The sequence below is a fragment of the Camellia sinensis genome, chromosome 15 (assembly GCF_055761805.1).
Source record: "Camellia sinensis isolate YWXY chromosome 15, ASM5576180v1, whole genome shotgun sequence".
Lineage (NCBI taxonomy): Eukaryota > Viridiplantae > Streptophyta > Magnoliopsida > Ericales > Theaceae > Camellia > Camellia sinensis.
Window position 1 is genome coordinate 80,173,151 of NC_138975.1, and position 26,069 is coordinate 80,199,219.

Below are 26,069 nucleotides of genomic sequence, written 5' to 3' on the forward strand. Positions count from 1 at the left end.
CCAAATGAAAACAATTAGAATGACACTCTACAATATTGTACAACCTTCATCCCCATCTATACGTATTCGTTACCAACCTAAAGCCTAACCGTATTCTTCTTCATCACCATCTTACACCCACGTATTCATCTTCAATGAAAAACATTTGAAACCACCTAATCAGTTAACGTTTTGTTCGATGGTTTCAAATGTGTTCAGTATTCCAAATCAGTTAATGTTGCAAACAATCCTATTACAGACTCTGAGTTTCAACATTTGTGATCTTTTTCACCATTTGTTGATACTTATAGAGCAATGGAAGACGATGACAAAAACTCTAATGAGGTTGGCATTGCATAGGTAAGTTTATCTATCTTGCATTTACGATTCTGGGTCATTTTCGATTCGGTATTGGTTTGTCAACTGTTAAGGTTCAGTTCAGTAATACAGTGTTGAACAAAAACATTTAGTTCAGTAATGCAGTGTTGGATATAAACATTTTGTTCGGAACTGGAATGCCGAACGGTTCTATTTTGCAGAATTTTTCTCCTATTTCTTTTCTAAGGGTTTTTCCCTCTAAAACCCCCTGTATCGAGGGTATTACCCTGAAATAAACCAAGAAAAAAAAGTGATGGGGAGTTGGAGGTTACCTAAGAGAAGAAGAAAGAGATCGTAGAAGAGATTTTCGACTGAGATACCGCCGTTCATGGTGACAAGGAGAAAGAGACCATCGTTTATGAGAGAAGAGAAGAGAGGGATATTTGATTCGTCTCTCAATCATTTGTTGTTCTCAATCGTTCATTGTTCACTGAGAGAAGAAGAAGAGAGGGTGTGCAAAATTAGGTGAGTGTACACTTGGGTGTGATAATATTATGAATATGGGTAAAATTGGTATTAAGTCTGTTCAAAGAAATCTCATTAAAATTTAGGATTTAGGGCGGAGATTCAAAGAAATGAGGGGTCCAAAGAAATTAGGCAGCTGCTAATAGCAGCCCTCATTTATAAAACATAACACCTAACAATATGACCATAGTACCCTCAACTTAACACAAACATAACATAGAACATATAACTATTTTAACACTAACCCTCAAGCTGGCATAGAGATCGAACATGCCCAGCGAGGGGTTTGGTGAGGGTATCGCCCAACTAAACATCAGGACGAATATATCGTGTCATAAGTTGCTTCCACAACAACAAATCCCGAATAAAATGACAATCAATCTCAATATAGTTCATGCGCTCATGAAACACAAGGTTATTAAAAAATGAAATAGTGGCCTGATTATCACAACATATGTTCAGTGGAGTGGGAATGGAAATACTAAAATCCTACAAAAGACAACAAACCCACAACATCTCAGAGGCGGTACAAGCCATGGTACGATACTCAACCTTAGCACTGGAGCAAGATGCAAGAGCCTCTAACGAAGAAGATGAAGTAGCCGGGCCATAAGAAACAATGTGACGCGCTTGAGACCGCTGATAAACCTATAGAGGAGATGGTGAAGAATGACAGTAATCTAAACCTAGAGCCGGTGAGGGGACAAAAGGCACTAGAAGAGTGGGAGTCGGAGTCGGAGTGGGAGTGGGAAAAGACGGCTCCCCCTCACGATGAGATAAGATGAGCAGACAACTGCTGGCCAGAAGGAGGAAAAAAAAAGAGGTGGACTCAAAAAAGCTAACATCAACCCTAACAAAAAATTGACGACACTTAGTATGATAACACCGATAACATTTTTTAGTACGAGAATAACCTAAAAAAACACATTTGCGAGCATGGGGAGATAACTTATCCATTCTTAAATCAAGGACATGGACAAAGCCCACACAACCAAACACACGAAGAGGAAGTGGAAACAGGGAACAATTGGGGTATAATTGAGAGAAATGAGACTAGTTTTGTAAAACAACCGAGGGCATGCGGTTAATAAGAGAACAAGCAGTGAGCACAGCATCACCCCAAAACTGTTTCGGTACATGCATGTTAAACATTAAGGTGCGGCCAAACAATGGCAATGTTTCCGCTCAGCAACACTACTTTTTTGGGAGGTGTGAGCACAACTAGTCTGATGTATAATACTACGATCATCACAAAAATTATTCACAATAGATTGCACATATTCTAAGGCATTATCAGGCCGAAATATCTTAAAGATTTCCCAAACTTAGTAAAAATTTCATTATAAAACTTAGAAAGTATTTGGGGCAAGTCAGACTGTTGTTGTAATAAAAACAACTAAGTCATTCAAGAGTAATCATCCACAAAAATAACAAAATAAAAAAAAACCATTAATAGTAGGAGTTTGAGAGGGACCCCATATATCTGTGTGGACTACATCAAAAGACGTAGACACGCGACTAACACTACGACTAGTTAAAGAACTACGTCGATGCTTGCCAAGCTGACACACTTTACACTCAAGCTGAGACACATGACTCAAATCAGGAATAGCTAACTTAAGCTTAGCCAATGATGGATGACCCAAGCGGAAATGCCATTGTAGGAGACGCGCTCAAAACAACAGAAGTAGGATGAGGAGAGCCATTAGTATCCAAAAAATATAAGTCATCTTTCTTATGTCCCGAACCAATCATCTGCTTGGTCTGGAAGGCATGCAATACACATGAAGTAAGAGAAAGTGAAGAGCTTTAGTTAATTGACTAATAGAAGGCAAATTAAATGGAAAGGTGGGAACATAAAGACTAGAGATGGATTGAAGAGTACCTTGCCCACTGACAGGTTGGGAGGATCCATCAGCTAAGATAATATTATCGGTAACAAGGATGAAGAGTATTAAAAAGAGAAGAATTATCAGAAATGTTGGAACTAGCACCGGAGTCTAGGAGCCAAGGCTTAGAAGTTTGAGCCATACATGCAATATTACCTGTACTAGCCAATGTAGTTATGGAGGATGACGGGAGAGCAATGTGAAGAGAATGGACGTGGTCAGTAACCTCACTAATCTGAATAGTGAGTGTATCACGAGAATCAACTGGGGAAACCACCATATCAGAAGGAAAGGATGTCGATGGCAAGGATGGAGCATCCATAACCTGATTCACATAATCAGGTTTACCATACTTCTTCCAACACCAGGGTTCAAAATGACCCAAGGAACCACAATAAGTACACTTCCGATCACCACGGGACATGGAACTAGTACCACGCCGACCACTACCATGAGAACCATGAGAAGAACGACCACCATGAGAACCACGTGAACCAGCATGAGAGCCGTGGTGACTAGAGTGGCCATGAAAACTCCTAGGGGTAGGCCCACGGTCACCACTGCTAGAGATCAATGCAGAAGAGGACAAGGACTAGGAGGAGCAACCAGATGTAGAATGACATTATCCCAAAGAAGAAAGCAATAACCGAGAGTAGGCATTAGCAGCTGAAGGAAAAGTCTCACTAATAAGAATCTGATCTTTGAAATCCCGTAAATCAGAATCTAAACCCAAAAGTAAGGATGTCATCATAAACTCCTCCCAATATTACTTCTGTTGGGCCAAACCAATAGTAAAGGGTCTGTGCTGCAGTAATTGATTCCACAAGTTCTTAAGTCCACTATAATATTTAGGTAGAGGACAACTAGGTTGTCGAGTAACAAAGATCTATTCATACAACTCATAGACATGAGAAATGCTACTTTGATTTGGAAAAAGAATCAGCAAGGGAGTCCCAAATTTCATTAGAGGTTTCACAAAACTCCACTGTAGTAGCAACATGGGGTTCCAAACTATGCCAAAGTCACCCCATAACACATGAATACTCACTTAACCAATCATCATAGCCCTTATCATTATCAGCTAGTGGAAGTTCAGTAAGAAAGCGTGACTTTTCTTGCCACACAAGAAAATCTGAACTGCATGTGCCCATGCCAGATAATTCAGTCCATTTAATTTCTTAGTTGTAACAAACTTGGGTAAGTCATCATCATTAACCAATGAAGATTTTGCATCAGGTTTTGCCTCGGCTATGACAATGAGATAAAACAACAATACTAGAAAATAACAATAGATGGGCAGCACAAAGCAAAGACCAACACCAGCCACCAATAAAGCGCATGCGCGCACACACAAAAAAAAAAAAAAAAACAAACAAACAAGCCAAAGAAATTACCACTACTAGTAATCACCAAGCTAAATTACCAGAATCACCAGAATGAACAAATAGCTACAGTACTGGAACAAAATCAGCAATGCTGCGCCAAACAGATGAACAAAATCACTCGAAAATCCAACAAAACAGCAAAGCCAGCTCTGAAACAGCTCTCTAGGGCAATTTCGGCTCCCACAGAGTTGATTGCAAGAAGAAACTTCAGCTAATGGGCTATACCACAGATTGAAGAAAATACCACCAAAAACTCGAAAAACATTCAAAAATTGAAAACTTGCATCAAATGGTCCCAAAAATTCCACAAAAGTCATCATCATCATCAGAGGGAGAAAATGACCTTGGGAGGTCAATCTGGTCCGTACAAATTACGATGTCATGCTGATGTCATCGTACAAAGGATGACATCAGCACATATTGTCACCTCAGAATAATCCCAAGAGTCTAATGAACACTTGATAGGGCAGAATTGATGCTCTAATACCAAGTTAGAATGTAAAAATATGTAAAACTATGATTCGGGTTAGAGAGAGAGAAGAAAAGAAGGCTGCGTTATATTGAATATATATTTGTAAGTTCTTAAAATAAACCTAAAACCATCAGCACATATTTATAAAACATACCACCTAACAATATGACCACAGTACCCACAACTTAACACAAAAATAACATAGAACATATAACTATTCTAACACTCAACAAAGTAAATTTTGACATTCATAGCGCTTTTTAGTCCTTCGTGCTTACTTATTTTGGTTTGTCTAAGCATTGTGTTCTCTCTATTATAGAATATATAATGGAGCTGTCAAAGCATCATGTATCTTTTGGGTGTTTATAAATATAGCATATTTGTATCAAAGATAATCATAAGAGGTTCATGGGGAATCTATAGGAAGTAGCAGTTATCTAAAGAAACTTGCTAGTGACGTGAACAGATTAAGAAAGCAATCAAAAGAAAAAGTGGCAGTCATGAATCTCTACATACAAATAGTTCGAACTTAACATGTATTGCCCAGGAATAATTAGGATTTAAAAGCATTTGGACTTCAGAAAGATGAGAGATATATTCCAAGTTACTTAACATTCATAATGATTTTTCACTTTTTATCTTGGAACTTTTTTTAATCAGCATCTTTACAAAAAGGTTGGGGGGAGGCTGTCTACCTAGTACCTACTCTCTCTCCCACACCTACCGTAAGCAAGAGCCTTGTGCACTGTGTATAACCTTTTCCTTAGTCCCCTGATAGGGAAAGATGGACGGTGAATGTTGTTATGTGAACTAGAGTGAAACACAGAATTTTATAAGACATATTTCAGCCCTACTTGTCTAATGGTCAAGGTTTACCATTTATGCATCAACAAGAAAATGTTACAGTTGCCTGCCAAAAAAATAAAGAAGTGAAAATAAAATAAAGGAAACGGTAAACTACTTCAGCTGTGAAGCCATTACCTTTCCACTGGATAGTTACACGAGTTCAATCTTCTCATATACTGATAACATTAGCAATCCTGTGACTTTTAGGATTTATGTTTCCTGTATTTTTATGTATATATATATACATTTTTTTCAGGCAGAAAACCCCACATTAGCAAACATCAATTTGGACATCCCAGTTGGTAGTCTAGTTGCAGTTGTTGGTGGTACTGGAGAAGGAAAGACGTCTTTTATATCGGCAATGATTGGGGAGCTTCCGCCGGTAGCAGATGCAAGTGTTGTCATCAGAGGATCTGTTGCTTATGTTCCCCAAATTTCATGGATTTTCAATGCTACTGTGAGTTACAGCATGCTCATCCTCAATCAAAACTATGTCCTGTAGCTGAAAATTTGTTATATTAAAAATGCTCAGGATTTATGATCATTCACATTTTTAATGAGCAAATCTTATCCTTGCAGGTACGCGAGAACATATTATTTGGATCTAACTTTGAACCAGCCAGATACTGGAAGGCAATAGATGTAACTGCATTGCAGCATGACCTTGACTTACTTCCTGTTAAGTATAATGTTATATGATTGTGATTAGTTTTCATTAACATGATATGTGATGGAATGCTGTCATTACATTAAAATGGATCCTGGACCTGAATTTCTTGTGTATTTAATGCTTTTTCAGGGTCGCGATCTTACAGAGATTGGTGAAAGAGGGGTGAATATTAGTGGGGGACAAAAGCAAAGGGTTTCCATGGCTAGGGCTGTATATTCAAATGCAGATGTATACATATTTGATGACCCTTTAAGTGCTCTAGATGCCCATGTTGGTCGACAGGTAAACATTGCATGTTTAAGCAATATATTGTCACCTACCTAGTTAGAGAGTACGAAAATTTTTATATTTAAAATGGTTTACTTTGACTTAGAGTGTCATTTGTGCTGAGATTATACCATATACTTTATGGAAAAAGGTCTCTGAAACTCTTTGTTGCTAACTCTTCGTACTTGTAAACAAGCTAAATTTACTGAAATATACCTTCCGGAAGAATAATCAGAAAACTGAGATGACTTTCTGTTTCATCTCTCCTTTATTTCTCTTCAGAATATTGCTCATGTTTTCTAAACATCTAAACATTATCTTGGGTCATAATTATCACTGAATTGGCTCTTGAATCTTCTCAACTTTGTTAATCATTAGTTTTTTTTTTTTTTTGGTTCTTGGTCTAATCTCCAGTATCAATTTCCTCCAGGTTTTTAACAACTGTATCAAAGGCGAGTTGCAAGGGAAAACCAGAGTGCTTGTCACAAACCAGCTACATTTTCTTCCTCAGGTAGATAAAGTCATATTAATATCTGAAGGTATGGTCAAAGAGGAGGGAACATTCGAGGAGCTTTCTAGAAGTGGAACATTCTTCAAAAAGCTCATGGAGAATGCAAGGAAAATGGAAGAACATGTGGATGAAAAGGAATATGGTGATGAAATGGAAGATGGAATTAATCTTGATTATAAATCCTCGAAGCCTGCTGATAATGGTGTGCAGAATGCTTTTCCAAAAAGTGTGAACTCAAAAAATAAAAGGAAAGAAGGAAAATCTGTTCTTATAAAGCAGGAAGAACGAGAGACAGGTGTTGTCAGTTGGAAAGTCTTAAAGAGGTAGTATGCTGTATCATGAAGTTTTAGTATTACATTTCTATCATACTTTGTTGTTTCTTACTGTTCAGTTGAAGTGGAACAGTATGAAAAACTTTGATTAGGGCTAGAGAGAAAGAGAGAAGAAACAAAGAGAAGACTGTCTATTAAACGTATGTTTTTAGGTTCTTGAATAAACCTAAAACCATCGGCAAATATTTATATAAAATACAATATAACCATATGACCATAGTACCCTCACTCAACACAAAAATAACATATATCACTATATATTCTAACATGCTCATTGATTTCTTGATTGCTTCTAGGGAAAACAAAATTAAATGACCAAAATTAATATGAATCTTTTCTTGAATAGGTTTGCAATTGCATGTTATTGTATGAACTTATATGACTTTAGGTAAAGTATATCTGCCTGCAAGTGATTTTGTGGTAGTTTTAAAGAAAGGAAAGGTTGTAGGTTTTGGGTTCAATAAGGTAGTCAGAATGAGTTTCACTGCTGTAATAAATTTTCAAACACATTAAATAACTCATTCTGTTTCAACCTCTATGTTTCAGCTCAAAAAATAAGAATCCTAGAATACTTGATCAAAATCTCATGTTGTATGCTGGACATGTGACTGACAATGATTGAAAAGGATATCCACTGATACTGCTATATTTTTCGTATTTTCTAATAAAAACATGTGATGTTAGGGGAAAAAATCCTATTTTATAAATCCAAAACATTGACCATGATTAAAAAAATATAGAAGTAAAATAAAATGATGGTTCAGATAGGAGATCAACTTAAAGCGTGTCCTATTCTTTTGAATCTTTTTGTTGCTTATCCAAGTGACAGTTCTAATTTTTGTCTGGATTTCTTCAGCGCTATTCTAACAAAATAACAGTTCTTATGAACCTGATAAAAATCATCTTCTTTCCTTGTTTTGTGTAATCAAAGCTAAAAGTTGCAAGTTTCATTGATGTCATTATGACATAGATGTCCAATCTGAAGCTATTTTATTTTTCTAATTATAGTTTATACAGTGATGAGTCATTTAAAGCTTTGATTAATGGTTAAGACTTGGCCTAATAACCTTAAGGTTATGGGTTCAAATCTTGGGGCCATCACTTTGTGGATTATGCCAAAGGTTAGGTGTATACTCAATTTTTCCCCTCCCAAACACATTAATGTGTACTAATTGGGCGCTGTTTTGTTATCCAACATCGTTAGGGATGTTTCTTTTTCTTTTTCTATTCTTCTTTTTTTGATGTAAAGTGGAATTCTTCGCTTAAGCAAAATGATATAGAAACATGTTTTTTAATGAACAAATTTGAGTCTTCTAACTGATATTTGGTTAAATCACTCAAATAGAGACCCTACATCCATCTTTGTCACCTTCTTGGATGCCCAGATTGTACTCAAGACAAAGATATTTTTAAGTTTACACTGCTTAAGATTAGATGTTCTAGGTTAACCTTCTTCAAGGCCAACATAAAGAAGTCCATGTGATTTTATTTGTCTTTTGCATGTGCGTCATAGCAGCTGAAGACTGTTCCTAATGAGATTGGCATTTACAGCAGTGGCAAAATTGGTAAAGCACACTGTATAATGAAAAACAGCTGAAGAAAATAGACGGAAGTATAAAGTTGGAACTTGGTTTTTGTTGAATATAGAAATTAGAGTACATAGAATCTTTTTATTTTTAGTATTATGTATATAATCTGTGATTGTGTCAATCACTGATTTAGTATTGTTTTTTTATTTATATCGTTTCCTAAATTGTATCATAAATATATTATATATACATGGCTTCTACCTCATTCATGGGTAATCCAAATAATACTTTTCATCCTTCTTGGTATCAAAGCTAGATTAAGTACCTACTAATTTTACTTCACCGGTAGGCGGCAACCTTGCCTTGGCCGCCTACCGGATCTCAACCCATTCCACTGACATATTTTCTTTCAATATCATTTCATGGTGATCTCTTCCTCTACCCACTAGTTCATTCTTATCCCAAATATCTCTATCATATTTTTTTTATTCGCAATCTATTTTTTTGTGTTTCTGTTCCACTTTGTCTTTCCCTCTATTTCAATCTCAAATAGGTTGGGGGGAGGGGGTATTATACCTATATCATGGTGAGCATGGTGATATACTATGTGAACCATCTAAGCTGCCCCCTCTGGCGCACAACCCAAGTCGCCCCATTGGCGCACCACCTAAGCTGCCCCCTTTGGCGTACAACTAAAACTGCCCCTTTTGGCGCACAACTAAAGCCGCCCCCTAGCGCACTTTCTAATCAGCCGTCCTTTGGTGCACTCAGTCATTTGTTGCCATCATCATTCAACACGGCGTCATAAGTTATGTGTACGCCACGCTAGATGGTTCAACATCTAGTTCTCTACATCGGTCCGGCACGACCCCTTTAAATTATCTTGACATTGATTGTAACGCCCTCAAAATACTAACATTAAACCCATCAAATAAGACATGTATTGAGATGCAAAAGTTCCACATTCTTCCATTTATCCGAGTTCTATTACATAAGTATTACATGTTAACAACAAAAGCAAAATGCCCTACGGGCTTACAGCTTTCCAAGTTAACACTTGGTTACAACAAAAGAGTACTAACTCATACACGTTAAGCCCTTGGCTTGAGTTTACATGTAATACATCAAAAGTAAATCAACAAAAGTCCGCCTGCCTCTAGCCTCCCAAGCTACGTCCTTGGAGGTGGCATGCTACCTGTACCTGAAAATGATATTCCCATATAGGGTGAGCCACAGCCCAGTAGAAATACAATAAACCAACCATGAACAGTGACTAAAATATTAGCAATTGATAGATGGCCAACACTGATACATTCACATAAATCACATATTTATGCCACACGACTTATGAGTCCAAGTTACCTTTCATTTTCCCTTTTTCAACGGATAGGCATATAAACACCACCCACATTCTAAACAGATATGTATAACAACAATATCCACATTCTCAGATAAGCAAATAAGCTATATCCACATTCTACAACAGATATGTATATCAACAATAGCCACAGATAAGCTATATCCACACTTCACAAAGATAAGCATATAAGCTCTATCTTCACTTCTTTAGACAAGCATATGAGCTGTATCTACGGAGTTCATCCCCTATCTTCTCCCAACACTATCCGGTTTAGAGGTACATCCCCTATCTTCCCCTAAACCGCGGAGTACATCCCCCATCTCCTCCTCTACACATAACGTATACAAACACATTGGTTCTATATACAAACACTCAATACATACAGTTAATGTATTCTATCAACCGTCAAATTCCATGACACATTCCATTGATTAGTTTCCGTTTGCCTAATCATCATGCATTATCTACAACAATCACGACTATCCTCCACCGATAGCCCAAAGCAGATATTTCTAAACAGAAAATAAATGCACAATGGATATTCAATCAACATTTCATTTCCTCATTTCTCACAATTAATTATCCCAATTAATTAAACAATGTAATTAGGTTGTTATCCATAATTACCATTTCAACCCTTAGGTCCCATTTTCATCAATGATTCAATATTTATTCCATTTCTCTACTCCAATCATGCATCTAGGTTTATTATGAATAAAACCCCAACTTTTGTAAAATTGCACAAAAGCCCCAAACTTTTACCAAATTACCAAACCAACCCCAACATCTCAAAATACTAAAATTTAAAGACAAAATCCATAGAGAGGAGTAGGATATCCCTACCTCGAAGTTTGAGCCAAAAAGGAGATGAAGACCCGAAGATCAACGTGCTCCAAATCCAAACTTTTTCAGATTAAAACAAAGCTCTCAACGCCCTCTATCTTTTTAACAAAGGCCCTATGCTAGATTCACACTCTAGGGAGATCAATTCTTAGAGAGAGTGTAAGTTTAGAGAGAGAGTGTCTCGGATCAAGGGTTTGAAAGAAAAATAAAGTGAAAAAGTGATGTTTCAAAACGCTACTGTCTGCTGATATAAAACACTCTCGCTCGAGCGAAGACTTGGTCGCTCGAGCGACCAGACACAGAAAACTCTCGCTCGAGCCAAGGAACTCTCGCTCGAGCGAGCCAAAAACTCAAAAGTGCGCTCGAGCGAAAGAATGCTCGCTCGAGCCAACAACTCAAACCCTCAGGTCTGCAACCAGAAGCATGCTCGAGCGACAGACCTCTCGCTCGAGCGAAGAACAAACCAGACCGCTCAAGCCAAGAAAAGCTCGCTCGAGCCAAGAAACACAACTCTCAGGTCCAGAACCAGATGCCATCACTCGCTCGAGCGAAGCCACTCTGGCTCGACCCACTAGACACAAACTCAACTCTCGCTCGAGCGACCAACTCCTCGCTCGAGCGAAGGTCCAAAAATCTGGGCAGCAACACTAGGCTCCCAAACACAACCAACCTGAAACAAACCTGTCCAACACAACCCATAACTCAATATACAAAGTAAAGAGGATGCAAACAAGATAATAAACAACTACCAACATCCACGGACAGATGTCCGGATCACTGTACAACAAGGGTAAACCCGGGATCGCTATATTGATTCTGGTTAGTCTCTATAATGGTCTGACATGACCCCTTAAACTATCCTGACATTAATTTCGATTAGTTCCTACAACGGTCCGGCATGACCTCGTAAACTATCCTGACATTGATTCTAATCAGTTCCTACAACTGTCTAGCTGGAACTTAAACTGTTCCGACATTAGTTACGACCAGTTTCTACAATGGTCCGGCAAGACCATAAACTATCTCCCGACATTAGCTCCGGCTTTTGATGCCGACCAGGGTGTTTCCTCACCATAGATGCTTCAGTAACTCTTCTAGGGCAGTTCAATCCCTATGTTTTTTTTGTCCTTTTCTAGGGTGTGGTGCTGATGTATTAAGCACTTTTTGGCTTTTTTTATTTAGTGGACTGCCAGATTTGTTCGGTAGCATTTATTTGGACTAACCATTGAGTTTTTTCTGGCTTCTTCTAGTCATCCATTGACAAGCTGCGATTGTTGAATATTTTCACACTAGCTTGAGAGGGAGTGTTGAATATAGAAATTAGAATACATAGAATCTTCTTATTTTTAGTATTATGTATATAATCTGTGATTGTGTCAATCACTAATTTAGTATTGTTTTCTTATTAATATCGTTTCCTAAATTGTATCATGGATCTATTATATAGACATGGCTTCTAACTCATTAATGGCTAAGCCAAATAATTCTTTTCATTCTTTTGTTTTGCGTTGATTGCATGCACATGCCACGCCTCAATTTTCATAATCATATCTACTCAGCTGCATAACAATAGATGAAACATCATAATTGATTCTTTGAAAAGCAGTTTGCAGATCAGTTAAACTGACACACTACACAAAGCCATTTCCAAAAAAAGCACATTAGAAAAAATTGAATGAAATTATGGAATCTTTTTTCAACTAGATTCATTATCATTTATCCATGGGGTGGAGATTAAAAAAAGGCACTACCCTTTAATTTACTGTGAGATAGATATACGTTAGGACATTCTTCTTATCTTCCTTCCTGATTGATACATACATACATACATACATACATACATACATATACCAAACCAAACCAAACATACATATATGCCTATATTTTTATAAACTCAACAATAAGAACTTACCTTATCCCTCTAAATGCCATTATAGCAATGTTACTATGGTGGGACGAAAATTATGCTCCTGCTTTCCCTTGTCGGCCAATAACTCTTCTTGACCCTACACCTGCACACACAAAAGCAATGAGGCCCCAACGAGTTGTTTTCACCGGGTAAGTCCTCCGACGATCAGATTAGATCTCTTTTCCTTTTCTTTCTTGCTTTGTGTTAATTTCTACTACTTGCATCTATATTTTCACATACCTCTTCCTTCAGTTCTGAGTCCCTATTCATAGAATTCCTTCCTTTCAATTCTTCATCATAACCTTTAATTTTCATTATCATGTCAATTCCACTTTTTTCCTCTTGATGGGACGTCCTCCCTTATACGATATTTTCATACACCTCCTTTTTCTCTTCAGTCGACCTCTCTTCTTCGGAAATCAAATGTTGCCAAAGAAGATGGATTTTCTTGTTCACCACAGTTACAGTAGCAATAAATGTCAATAGAGTAAGTACAGCCATATGGTGAATATTATCTATACATTGGAGGCAACTAGTTGTGCTGTACAAGGTCTCTTCCAATGTTGCCTCTTGAATCAAACTGTTCGGAAATACCCTGCATTAATGTGTTTATATTGCTTCTCTTCCAGGTATGAAGATGCCTTAGGAGGTTTGTGGGTTGTCATGATACTGTGTATGTGCTACATTTTAACTGAAGTTCTTCGAGTCTTGAGTAGCACGTGGTTAAGTGTTTGGACAAAACAAAGCGGTGGAAGCAGTTTTGGACCAGGTTTCTTCATTCTGATTTACACACTTTTGTCATTTAGTCAGGTATTTTGACAACTTCATCTTGCAACTTACCTTCATCCTCCTGCAATTGATTATCCCAATTTTCTTTTCTGTATTGTTTATCTTATTTAACTCAATAATTTCATGTGTTTCTAATCATCTTTCCAGATATTATGTTCTTGGTTGGTAATAGTAAAACCAAGTAGGAAAGAATATCACACACACACAACATGTATATATGTTATGCACAACAATGCCTATGCACTGGCTATGTTAGTTGAAAATAGAAAATGAGGTTTCTTACTCTGCATGTGCTGTATTCAGGTGATTGTGACACTGACAAACTCCTTTTGGTTGATTACATCAAGCCTTAAGGCGGCTAGAAAATTACATGATACCATGCTACAGTCTGTACTCAGAGCTCCTATGTTATTCTTCCATACCAATCCAATTGGGCGGGTAATCAACAGATTTGCAAGGGATGTGGGTGATATAGATCGCAATGTTGCCAGTTCTATGAATATGTTTCTCAGCCAAGTTTGGCAGCTTCTGTCAACTTTTGTGCTGATTGGCATAGTGAGAGCACGATCTCCCTCTGGGCCATAATGCCACTTCTGATTTTGTTTTATGCAGCCTATCTATATTATCAGGTTGGTTTTCTTTCTCTTCTGTTTTATTTTTTGATTTGTTGGTTTCCAAGTTGATAGCCTAAACCTACAATCCTGAGCTAACTTCTTTACCTGAACTAATTCAAAAAAGTACAGGGAACCTAACTTATTTTTCACCGATGCAGCGCCCCTTGTCCATTTTTTGAAATGTCTGAATGCAGGCACAAAGCATCGCTTACAGGAAACGCCCTAGCCCTTACTCATCTATTCATATTAGGATTCATGTTACGAGGAAGCTGGCTAACACAAAACCTCCTTATCCAGGCTTGACGGCTGTGTAAAAGATGAAGAACTAAGCATGACACAGGCAGAGTTAGAAATTTTGTTTAGCCAAAACCAGTAAAAGTGTCTATACTAGGCTAGCATATGTAGCAGCTTAAAACCTCTCAAATTGAACTTGGGATTTCCTAAAAATTCCTACTAGAAAAAGGATTTCCAAAACTAATTAAAGCACAAACATAATCCAATTAAGAACACATGTGAGCTTCTATTTGCACACCACAAAAATTCTCAGTTCACATTATTTTTCCTTTTTGATATCAACTTTCGAACAAAAAATTAATTTTTCAAATATCAACTTCGGAACAAAAACACCATTCGGTATTAGATATCCAAACAATTGATTTTTGTTCAGAAGTTGATTATCCAAAAGGCAGAAATGGTGTGGATTGAGACAAAGTACAGTGTGCAAATAGAAGCTCCCAAAAAATATAGACCCAAATAATAAAACAATTACCGAATGACCCCTGGGTTTGAAAAATTATAGAAATACCCCTGATCTGGGAAATTGCCAAAGTACCTTGATCAGAGAACTTATCCCTATTTCCATCTTTTAACTTAGATTTTTAGGGGCTGATCCTCATCAAAATAGGAGGTACATCTTTGGTCGCCATGGGAAATGTGCAGTGAGGGAAGGCAAAATAAAATAAGAAAATATGGAGATAGTATCTTAAATCTATTCAGCCATTCCTTATACTGTATTTTTTGCAAATCAAACATTTACATAGCTTCTACATATGCTTGTCATATCAAAATTGAAAATCATCAAATATTTCTCACATTGCTCATTTCATGTCAATTGAACCCTTGACTACAAACAATATATACGTCTGTTTCGCAGAGCACAAGCCGGGAAGTAAAACACTTAGATTCCATTACCAGATCTCCAGTTTATGCACAATTTGGAGAAGCACTAAATGGTTTGTCAACAATTCGTGCCTACAAAGCATATGACCGGATGGCCAATATTAATGGAAAATCTATGGATAAGAATATCAGATTCACTCTTGTCAACATAAGTTCCAACCGCTGGCTTACCATAAGATTGGAAACATTGGGAGGCATCATAATATGGTTTTTCCGCAAGCTTTGCTGTCATGCAGAATGGAAAAGCAGAAAACCAGGTGGCATTCGCATCTACAATGGGTTTGCTTCTTAGTTATTCTCTAAACATCACTAATCTACTGAGTAATGTTTTAAGACAAGCAAGTAGGGCTGAAAACAGTCTAAATGCTGTTGAGCGTGTTGGCACATATATAGATTTACCTTCTGAGGCTCCAGCCATCATCGAGAGCCATCGTCCACCACCTGGATGGCCTTCATTAGGATCGATTAAATTTGAAGATGTTGTCTTACGTTACAAGCCTGAACTTCCTCCTGTCTTGCATGGACTGTCCTTCACTATCTCACCAAGTGAGAAGGTAGGCATTGTAGGAAGGACTGGTGCCGGGAAATCTAGCATGGTCAATGCTTTATTTCGGATTGTAGAACTGGAAAGAGGAAAAATCTTGATTGATGATTGTGATGTTGCAAAGTTTGGGTTGACAGATCTGCGTAAAGTTTTGAGTATTATTCCACAATCACCAGTTCTTTTCTCAGGTATGCATTGTCCATAAACTAGATTGTAGAGAATATAAGTTCCAAGTATACCTTACATTTTTTTTAATTATTATATTTCTCTTGAATTGGCCCCATTTTCTTTCCTCTTTGCGTAATTGGCACTTTCTCAACATAAAAGTCATATGTCCAGTATTATTCTGTCCTCGGTTTTAAAAAATTGTTCAAGTTGATATCAGCCTTGGGATGAATAGAATGCCTCTCCTGTGGTTCAGGAAAAACTAAGATCTTGACACTCTTTCTAGAATTTCAATTTCTTACCTTATAATTGTAGAATATTGAAATTCCCTAGATACTTCTGATAAATTAACTATCTTCTGCCTATTGGCAGTCTCCCAATCACCTTTTTCTATATGTGGGTGTTGCAGCTGTTGTCCACCTATTGCATCTTAGTAGAGGGCAATATAATGACATAGAAAACACAAGAAATGGTTGTTTGCTAGGTTGTGCATTATCATGCCACCTCAAGCAAATATATATTTTCATGTACGTTTTCTTGCTTATGGTATTCTTTTGTTAACTTTTGTACATAAGGACATAAAAACGTTCTACAATCATGACATGGCTGGTATTAGTTTTGCACACGGTTCATATTTGTCACATAAATCCTATGAAAAGGATGCTAGGATGCTATGTAATATATTTGTGTATGGAAGTGCAGGGTTGGCCCTGGCCCAAGGCAAGGCCGCCTTGGGCCCCCAAATTTTGTCAAATTTTAACTCTTATGAGATTTGTGGGTTTAAAAATTACAACCCAAATTATCTAATTTAACTTCACAATCGAAATTAAAGATCCGTAGAGCATCTCCAACCACCCTTCATTACTTTTATTCTAAATTTGAATGAAAAACTTGAATTGATTTAAACTACTCCAACCCTTTCATCAAAGTTTTTTCATAATCTCAAAAAAAAAAAAAAAAACTTCTCTTACCGCAAATTTCCATTTTCATCAAATTTGATGAAAAAAAAAAATCTCCAATGCTTTATCTTTTTGAATTTTCATCAAACTCAAATTTGATTAAAAATAAAAATAAAATAAAAAATTCTCCATTGATTTAATAAACATTTGATGAAAGGGTGTGGGATTAGTAAAAAAAAATTACGAGTACTAAATTACCATTTTTCGACAACTTTTTTTTAATGATTATGTATACATACATTAATACTATACTCTTAAAAATTAACTCAAAAAATATATTTATATATCTCATTCATTCTAGGTATGGCTCACATTAAAGTAACTTTGAATATACATTATACACCTTCAAGGTAAAATTTTGAATAAATAGTTTTTTTTATACATAAAGGGCCCCAATTTTAAGATTTCCCTTGGGCCCCAAAAATCTCAGGGCTGGCCTTGATGGAAGGCCTTCCATTATAGATACCACTCAAGCTAGGCATATGTGAATATGCACAAACTCAAGGAAAAAAAGTGTCAAGTAATCAAACATATGGATTTACAATAACTTAACAACAGACAATTTACAGAAGTCTCATCTTGAAATGTCTGGATCAATGACAAATTATTGTCTATGTTAACTAAATTGACAATCAAATAGTTTGATAGTCTGCAGTACTCCTCAATCTTTCCATTTGGCATCTTGAGTACAGCTCTATGGCTATACCAAGTTACACTTGTTTATAATAACTTCCCACTATATTTTTCAAACTAATATTTGTTAATGTAACTTATTCCTTTTTTCCTTGTCACAAAAATGTGTTGTGAAAAAAACTTCCAATAGTGACTAATTAACACTCATTTTATTTGGCTAGGGACCATCCGATTTAATCTTGATCCGTTCAGTGAACACAATGACGCTGACCTTTGGGAGGCTTTAGAGCGTGCTCATCTAAAGGATGTCATCAGAAGGAATGCTTTTGGTTTGGATGCTGAGGTATAAGCTTAATTTCTCTTTGCTCAATCTTTTTTTTTTTTTTTTTACCTTTTTTTTTTACCTAAATGCTACTAGATATTGGATAAAAGGTGTTCACGCAAGGAGATTCAATCTTCGTACTGATAATCTTGTTTTTCTCTTTTTGTGATCAGTGCAAATGTTTAAAGTGTCTAGGTTGTAGGCATGAACAACTTGATTTTTTCTTGTTCAATGCATTTTCTATACTCTAGATCAATGCTCTAAGCCATGGATTGTTCGACAAACCGGAAAAGGTACCAGGTCAAGGGTCACTAGTTCAACGTCAAGTCAAGCGAAATCGAACCGTGATGTCATAATTATCTCATAAATATATTAAAAATAAATTTAAAAATATAAGCATTAAAAACATTAATTATTTTATATTTTAACGTACATATATGCTACGTTACATGGACTCAGGTATGGGTGTCAAGTGTAGGTATGTATCTAGAGGTCAGACTCATCAAACCACAAATTTAAGGATACGTGGACTAGGCAAAAAAATGTCGTATTTTTATATTTTTAATCAAGTATGTGAGATAAAATAGTGTTGTAAGTAATTTATAGTGTCAAAAAGGCATTTATAGCAATTATACAATAATATGTTCATAATAATTGTCACGCCCCCAAACTGCCCCTAGTAGTTTGGTGCCGTGATGGCCAGTAATCCGAGATTACCGAAGGCCGACTTACAAGGATCACACACAATCAGAGTATAAAATATGGGGCTTACAAGTGCGGAAGCAACATATATACATATACTGAATCTAAATAGTCCATGAGAGCCGTGCATAAGTCCAATGAAATGACATACATTTTTACAAAGTCTTACAACTTAGATACAATAAGGGAATGAGATACAAAATACATCTTGACCAAAAGGCTTCTCAAGCCGACATATACAAGTACACATGGAATATAGACTAAGAAGCATAATCTTCAAGATGGTACAAAATGCTAATCCAAAACACGTCGGCAATGCATCCAAAAACACATCGGCTACACGTCTAGGCCTCATTGCCTTCTTGCTCATCACCTACATATATATAGAGAGGGTGAGCTTGGATACTCAGTGAATGATATTAGAAATAAAGGTTTTGCATGATTGATATCCAAGATTTCTTTCAAAACAATACATAGCATACTTTACAATCAAGGGGAAATCAAGTTCATTGCCGGCCTTTCAAGTTCTTTGGATGTTATTACATCTATTTAATACAAGGGGGTGATGACAATTCCAAGACAAGAGTGCAGTTGCATTATAGTCCCCTGCAGCTAAGGACTTTCAAGACAAGAGTGCAGTTGCATTATAGTCCCCTGCAGCTAAGGACTTTCAAGACAAGAGTGCAGTTGCATTATAGTCCCCTGCAGCTAAGGACTTTCAAGACAAGAGTGCAGTTGCATTATAGTCCCCTGCAACTAAGGATTTTCAAGAAATGTCATCAAAACAAGATAGTGTTTAATATACAAGTAGGGATAGTCATTCATGCTAGATCAAATACTTTTCAAAACAAGGCAAGACGAGATTTATGAAAGCAAGTGTAACATAGCTTTATTAAAAATACCACTCACATAGTTTCTTCAAACGTCGGGGTCGAGACAAGCCCAAGTCCTACAAACACATGGCAAAGCCTATTGAATGCACCTTCAACAAGTTTCGTATGTATACAAATGATTTCGGAAAACATGCTGGGCACCAACCAGGTCTAGGCCGAGGTTCCACACCTCCCCGCCGAGGTGTGTTCCCGAGGGCCACATGCAAGGAAAAGAGGTCGGGAAACTCTGGGTTTCCCTCTGCTGATGAACATGAAGAGCATGAGTGTGAAAACATGAAAAATACGAATGTTCAATCATAATCTGTCATCACAAATCTGGGATTTTCGTGCTATGAGTTTGAAAACATGGACCTGGGTACCCGTACTTGGAATTCTTGCGGAAATAAACACAAAAACATGATTCTTTATGCAAGCTTTCGGATCAAAACAAGATTTTCTTGAAGAACACATGAATGTCATTTTCTCTTTCTAAAATCGAACTTCAAAACAATGCATGGCTTACAAATCATATCCGATCATGCAATGCAATAACATGAACATAGAGAACATCATGAGCAGATCAAGAATCTAACCTTAGAACACGGATCTAACAGTTCGATCTCTAGGAATCAAGCTTGAAGATCTACTTCCTCACTCTAAAACTCCTTCTTCCTCCTAGAGTTTCTCTCTCTACAAGGCAAGGTTATGATACCAAATGATAGTTTTCTTTACCCGGTTCTGGGGTTAACCCTCTACTGAGACACGCGGCGGTGACTGGTTGGGTTTATCCTGAAAAGGTGGCTGACAGACCAGACAAAGCATGGTGGAAGGGTGTTCAACAAGTAAAGCGGTATGGGCTCTCTGACGAGGCAATGACATCGGCTAATAACAAGGCGCATTTAACAAGCTACACGGAATGGCACTCCGGCAAGGGGTGACATCGGCTAACAAAAGGACTTCGGCAACTAAGGTGACAATGACCCCGGCTAGGAAGGAAAACACTTGACTAAGCTGTGCCACACCTTGGCCTAGATGCGCCACACCTCGGTCTAGGTCATACCACTCCAGGACGAGATCACTTGGGTGCAAGGTAACATCTCGGCTAATGTGTCAAGGCGGGGACGGGGGTGAACAAGGGGTTCCAAGATACTTCTAGACTGAGGATGACCTCGGCTTGGAATGATCTAGGCGTAACGTAACCTAGGCTTGGAATAACATCGGCTAGTATAACTCAGGCAAGGTGTGACCTAAGTTTCACATCAAGGAAGGAACGAGACAAGTACACCACACTTATACAAATCACAAGGCTTCAAAACAAGGCATGGATCACATTCGCTCAAGCGAAACAAATCACAAACATACACACGCAAGCTTAACAAGTCATAATCATACCGATGCTCATGAACATGATGAGGACATAAAATGTGGGTTCCTACAGTCTACCCTCCTTAAAGAAGTTTGGTCCCCAAACTTAAGTTACCTTGTCCTACGAATAACTCCGGGTAGCGGATTTTCATCTCCTCTTCCTTTTCCCATGTGGCCTCCTCGCCATAATGCTTCTCCCATTCGATTTTCACCATTGATATCGACTTGTTTCTCAACTGTCTCACTTGTCTGTCGATAATTCTCATTGGCTTCTCTTCGTAGCCCAAGTCTTCATTAACTACAACCCCGGAGTAATCTATTACATGCAGTGGGTCTCGGATATATTTTCTCAGCATTGAAACATGGAACACGCTGTGGACTTGGCTCAAATCTTGCGGCAAAGCGAGTCTGTAAGCAACGGTGTTAACTTTCTCAAGAATTTCAAACAGCCCAATATATCGGGGTGCAAGTTTACCCTTCTTCCCAAATCTCGAAACTCCTGTCATCGGTGAGACCTTCAAAAATACATGATCCCAAATTTCAAATTCTAACTCCCTCTTTCTTTGGTCGGCATAACACTTCTGTCGACTCTGTACAGTTTTAATCCTCTGCTGAATGAGTTTGATCTTTTCGGTTGTCATCTGAACCAACTCGGGGCCAATTAGAGCTTTGTCTCCTACTTCAGTCCAACATATCGGCGATCTGCACTCCCTTCCATACAAAACTTCATACGGCGCCATGCCTATGCTAGCTTGATAACTGTTGTTGTACGCGAACTCTACTAATGGCAATTGCGATTCCCAACTTCCCTGGAAATCCAACACGCACAGTCTGAGCATGTCTTCGAGTGTCTGAATCGTTCTTTCTGTCTGCCCGTCGGTCTGGGGGTGAAAGGCTGTGCTGAATCTCAACTCTGTTCCCAAGGCTCCTTGTAGACTCTGCCAAAATCTAGAAACGAACTTCGGATCTCGGTCTGACACAATGGACATCGGCACACCATGAAGCCTAACGATCTCATTCATGTACAATTCGGCAAGTCGGTCGGCATTGAATGTAGTCTTGACAGGCAAGAAGTGAGCTGACTTAGTAAACCTGTCGACTATAACCCAAATGGAATCCATACCTCTTTGCGTCCTCGGCAAACCCACTACGAAATCCATGGAGATGTGCTCCCATTTCCACTCAGGAATTGACAAGGGTTGAAGAAGTCCTGCCGGTCTCTGGTGTTCTGCCTTCACTCGCTGACAACACAGACACTGAAATACGAACTCGGCTATCTCTCTTTTCATGTTTGGCCACCAAAAGGTCCGCTTTACGTCCTGATACATCTTGGTGCTCCCTGGATGAATGGCAAACTTGGAACTATGGGCCTCTTGCAAAATCTTCCTTTTTAACTCTGGTACGTCGGCCACGCACAATCTTCCTTCAAACTTAAGCACTTGATTCTCCATAGTGTATCCCGGCCTCGGCTTGGTGACGAATTCATCAATTACCTTCTTGAGGAATTTATCCTCCCTCTGTCTGGTCTTCGCTTCCTCAATAATGGTCGGTTCCACCGAAACCGCTGTCAGGCACGCCAAACTTCCAACTAACTTCCTGCTCAATGCGTCGGCTACGGAATTTGCCTTACCTGGGTGATACTGAATCTGCATGTCATAATCCTTCAGTAGCTCGAGCCATCTTCTCTGCCTCATATTTAACTCTTTCTGGGTGAACAAGTACTTCAGACTCTTGTGGTCGGTGAAAACTTGGCAAGATGTTCCATACAAGTAATGACGCCATATGTTCAAGGCAAAAACCACGGCAGCTAGCTCCAGATCATGGGTAGGATAATTCTTTTCATTGGGCTTCAACTGACGAGACGCGTACGCTATGACTTTACCTTCTTGCACTAGCACGCAACCCAAACCCTTATGTGAAGCATCACTGTAAATCTGAAATTCCTCATTAGCCGATGGTAGTACCAAAACTGGTGCTGTAACTAACCTCGTCTTCAGCTCCTGGAAGGCTGATTCTCTTTCATTGGTCCATTCATAAGCTGCTCCCTTCTTAGTTAGTTGTGTCAAAGGCACTGCAATCCTCGAGAAATCCTTCACAAACTTTCTGTAATAACCTGCCAAACCCAGAAAACTACGAACCTCGGACACGTTGGTCGGCGTCGGCCAATTCACAATGGCTTCAATCTTACTGGGGTCAACTGATATACCGTCTTCATTAATCACATGCCCTAGAAATGAAATGCTGGAAAGCCAAAACTCGCATTTACTCAACTTGGCGTACAACTTTTTATCTCTCAAGGTCTGCAGGGCAAGCCTCAGATGATTCTCGTGCTCGATCGTACTCCCGGAATAGATCAATATGTCGTCGATAAAAATAATGACAAACTCATCTAGGTACGGCTTAAAGACTCTGTTCATCAAGTCCATGAATGCTGCTGGGGCATTGGTTACTCCGAAGGGCATTACCAAAAATTCGTAGTGGCCATATCTTGTCCGAAAAGCAGTTTTCTCGATGTCCTCGGCTTTAACCTTCAACTGGTGGTAGCCTGACCTAAGATCAATCTTGGAAAAGACTCGTGCTCCTCGTAGTTGATCAAGCAAATCATCGATTCTAGGCAATGGGTACTTGTTCTTAATGGTCACCTTATTAAGTTCTCTGTAGTCAATACAAAGACGAAGTGTGCCATCCTTTTTCTTAACAAATAGAACGGGTGCTCCCCACGGTGAAGTGCTCGGCCTAACAAATCCTTTGTCCAACAATTCTTGTAATTGCGATTTCAGTTCTCTAAGTTCGGCTGGGGCCATTCTGTAGGGTGCTTTGGAGATGGGTTGTGTTCCTGACAGGATGTCCACGGTAAACTCTATTTCCCTATCGACAAGGCGGCTAGGCAACTCATTCGGAAAAACATCGGGGAATTCCTCAACAACGGGTATGTCGGCTAACTCAACACTTCCATTCAAATCACTTAGTATACTGCATAAATAACCTTGACATCCTTTTTGGATCAACTTGTAGGCCTTCATGGATGAGATTAAGTAAGGTGGGGGTACTACTCCTTTACCTTGGAAAATGACCTCAGCTTGACTTGGGGTCTTCAATGTGACGCTCTTAGTAACACAATTAATGGATGCATGGTTCGCTACTAACCAATCCATTCCCAATATGACATCGAAATGGGTCATGCTTAATGGCATCAAATCAACTAACAACTCTACACTCTCAATCATAACAATACACGCCCTATAAATGGATGTAACAATCATATTTCTCTCAGATGGAGTAGACACAGATAATACGTAATCAAGGGGTTCTAATTCTCTACTCAACTTCTCGACGAATATAGTGGACACAAATGAATGCGTAGAACCCGAATCAATCAATACGTATGCATCTTGAGAACAAATTGAAAGGGTACCTGACACTACCGCCTCGGCATTCTGGGCGTCTCCGGGTACCAATGCAAAAACTCTGCCTTGCCTTGCCTGTATTCTCCCGACGTTGTTGTTCTGTGCAGAGCCCGAGGTGCTTCCATTCCTCTTTCCATCGCCAGTCCCTGCCTTCGGGCAGTCCTTCACACGATGACCTATCTCGCCGCACTCATAGCAAGCTCCTGTCGCCCAACGACAAACCCCGAAATGTAGCTTTCCACAACTTGCACACACCGGCTTGGCGTTACCTTCCTGATTTGAGTTGCTGGAACTATCTATGCTCATTCTCTTCTTGGCGTTGAACGGAACTCGGCGATTATCATAATTCTGTCTCTTCCTCTGACCCTCACCTGAACTCTGGTATCGGTTTAAATTAGCTTAAGCCAGGATGGCCTTGTCCAGTACTCCAGCGTATGTCGGCATATTGAGCATATTGACCCTATCTTGTATCGGTCCACGTAACCCACTTTCGAACTTTCTCGCCTTTCGGTATTCGTCGTCAACCATATGAGGCGCATATCTCGCCAGTTCAGTAAAGGCACGATCGTATTCTGCGACTGTCTTGTTCCCTTGCATCAGATTTTGAAACTCTGTGGTTTTTCGGTCTCGGACGCTGAGGGGAAAATGCTTGTTGTAGAACAACTCCAAAATTTTTGCCCAAGTCAAACCCGGATTGCTTTCTCGGACCATCATCCACCACCTACGAGCATCATCGTCTAATGTGAATGCTGCCAGAGATACCTTCTGGGCGTCTGTACTGGGGAAGATCTCAAACAACTTCTCCATCTCTAAAACCCATGCCTCGGCTTTCATTGGTTCTATACCTCCTTGAAATCTCGGCGGTTTCATTTTCTTGAACTCTCTGATTAGGGTTATCGTGTCGTTCCCATATAAAGCCTACTGTAGAGGCACTTGTGGCACTGGAGGGGGTGGAGCTGTATAACGGCCATTCGTCTGCTCGGCCTGCGTGGAAGTCGTACCAGTATCCTGTGGCCTAGGTTGTCTCTGCTCACGAACCAAGCCTGCGACTAACCTTTCCAATCTCTCCAATCTATCTTCTGAACGATCTCGGCCAACTGGAGGTCTACCTCTCCTCATGATACTAGGAGGATGCAAGATGAGACTTTAAAATAACTGAACAGATAATTCGTATACAAGTAACAAATGTCTATGCCGAAATGATGCACACGTAGTCAAGTAGCAAGTAATATGATGCAATCCTAACATCATTCTAAGGAAAATCCTATGCTCTTTAGGACTCAAGGTGGGTGATTAACGTACTATAAGGAACGCGTGCTCTGATACCATTCTGTCACGCCCCCAAACCGCCCCTAGTAGTTTGGTGCCGTGATGGCCAGTAATCCGAGATTACCGAAGGCCGACTTACAAGGATCACACACAATCAGAGTATAAAATATGGGGCTTACAAGTGCGGAAGCAACAGATATACATATACTGAATCTAAATAGTCCATGAGAGCCGTGCTTAAGTCCAATGAAATGACATACATTTTTACAAAGTCTTACAACTTAGATACAATAAGGGAATGAGATACAAAATACATCTTGACCAAAAGGCTTCTCAAGCCGACATATACAAGTACACATGGAATATAGACTAAGAAGCATAATCTTCAAGATGGTACAAAATGCTAATCCAAAA

The 26,069-nt window shown here is 38.8% G+C and overlaps 1 pseudogene across 1 annotated transcript in view; it reads left to right on the top strand.

The window, feature by feature from the left end:
• The window catches only part of LOC114258034 (ABC transporter C family member 12-like), a 138,717-nt pseudogene that overhangs the window by 94,794 nt on the left and 17,854 nt on the right, over nt 1-26,069 (top strand). The window contains exons 23-30 of the transcript XR_014356960.1: nt 5,671-5,871; nt 5,994-6,092; nt 6,214-6,366; nt 6,782-7,185; nt 13,465-13,645; nt 13,928-14,253; nt 15,392-16,149; nt 17,940-18,061. The product of XR_014356960.1 is annotated as an ABC transporter C family member 12-like (transcript). The remainder of the gene's footprint in view (nt 1-5,670; nt 5,872-5,993; nt 6,093-6,213; nt 6,367-6,781; nt 7,186-13,464; nt 13,646-13,927; nt 14,254-15,391; nt 16,150-17,939; nt 18,062-26,069) is intronic.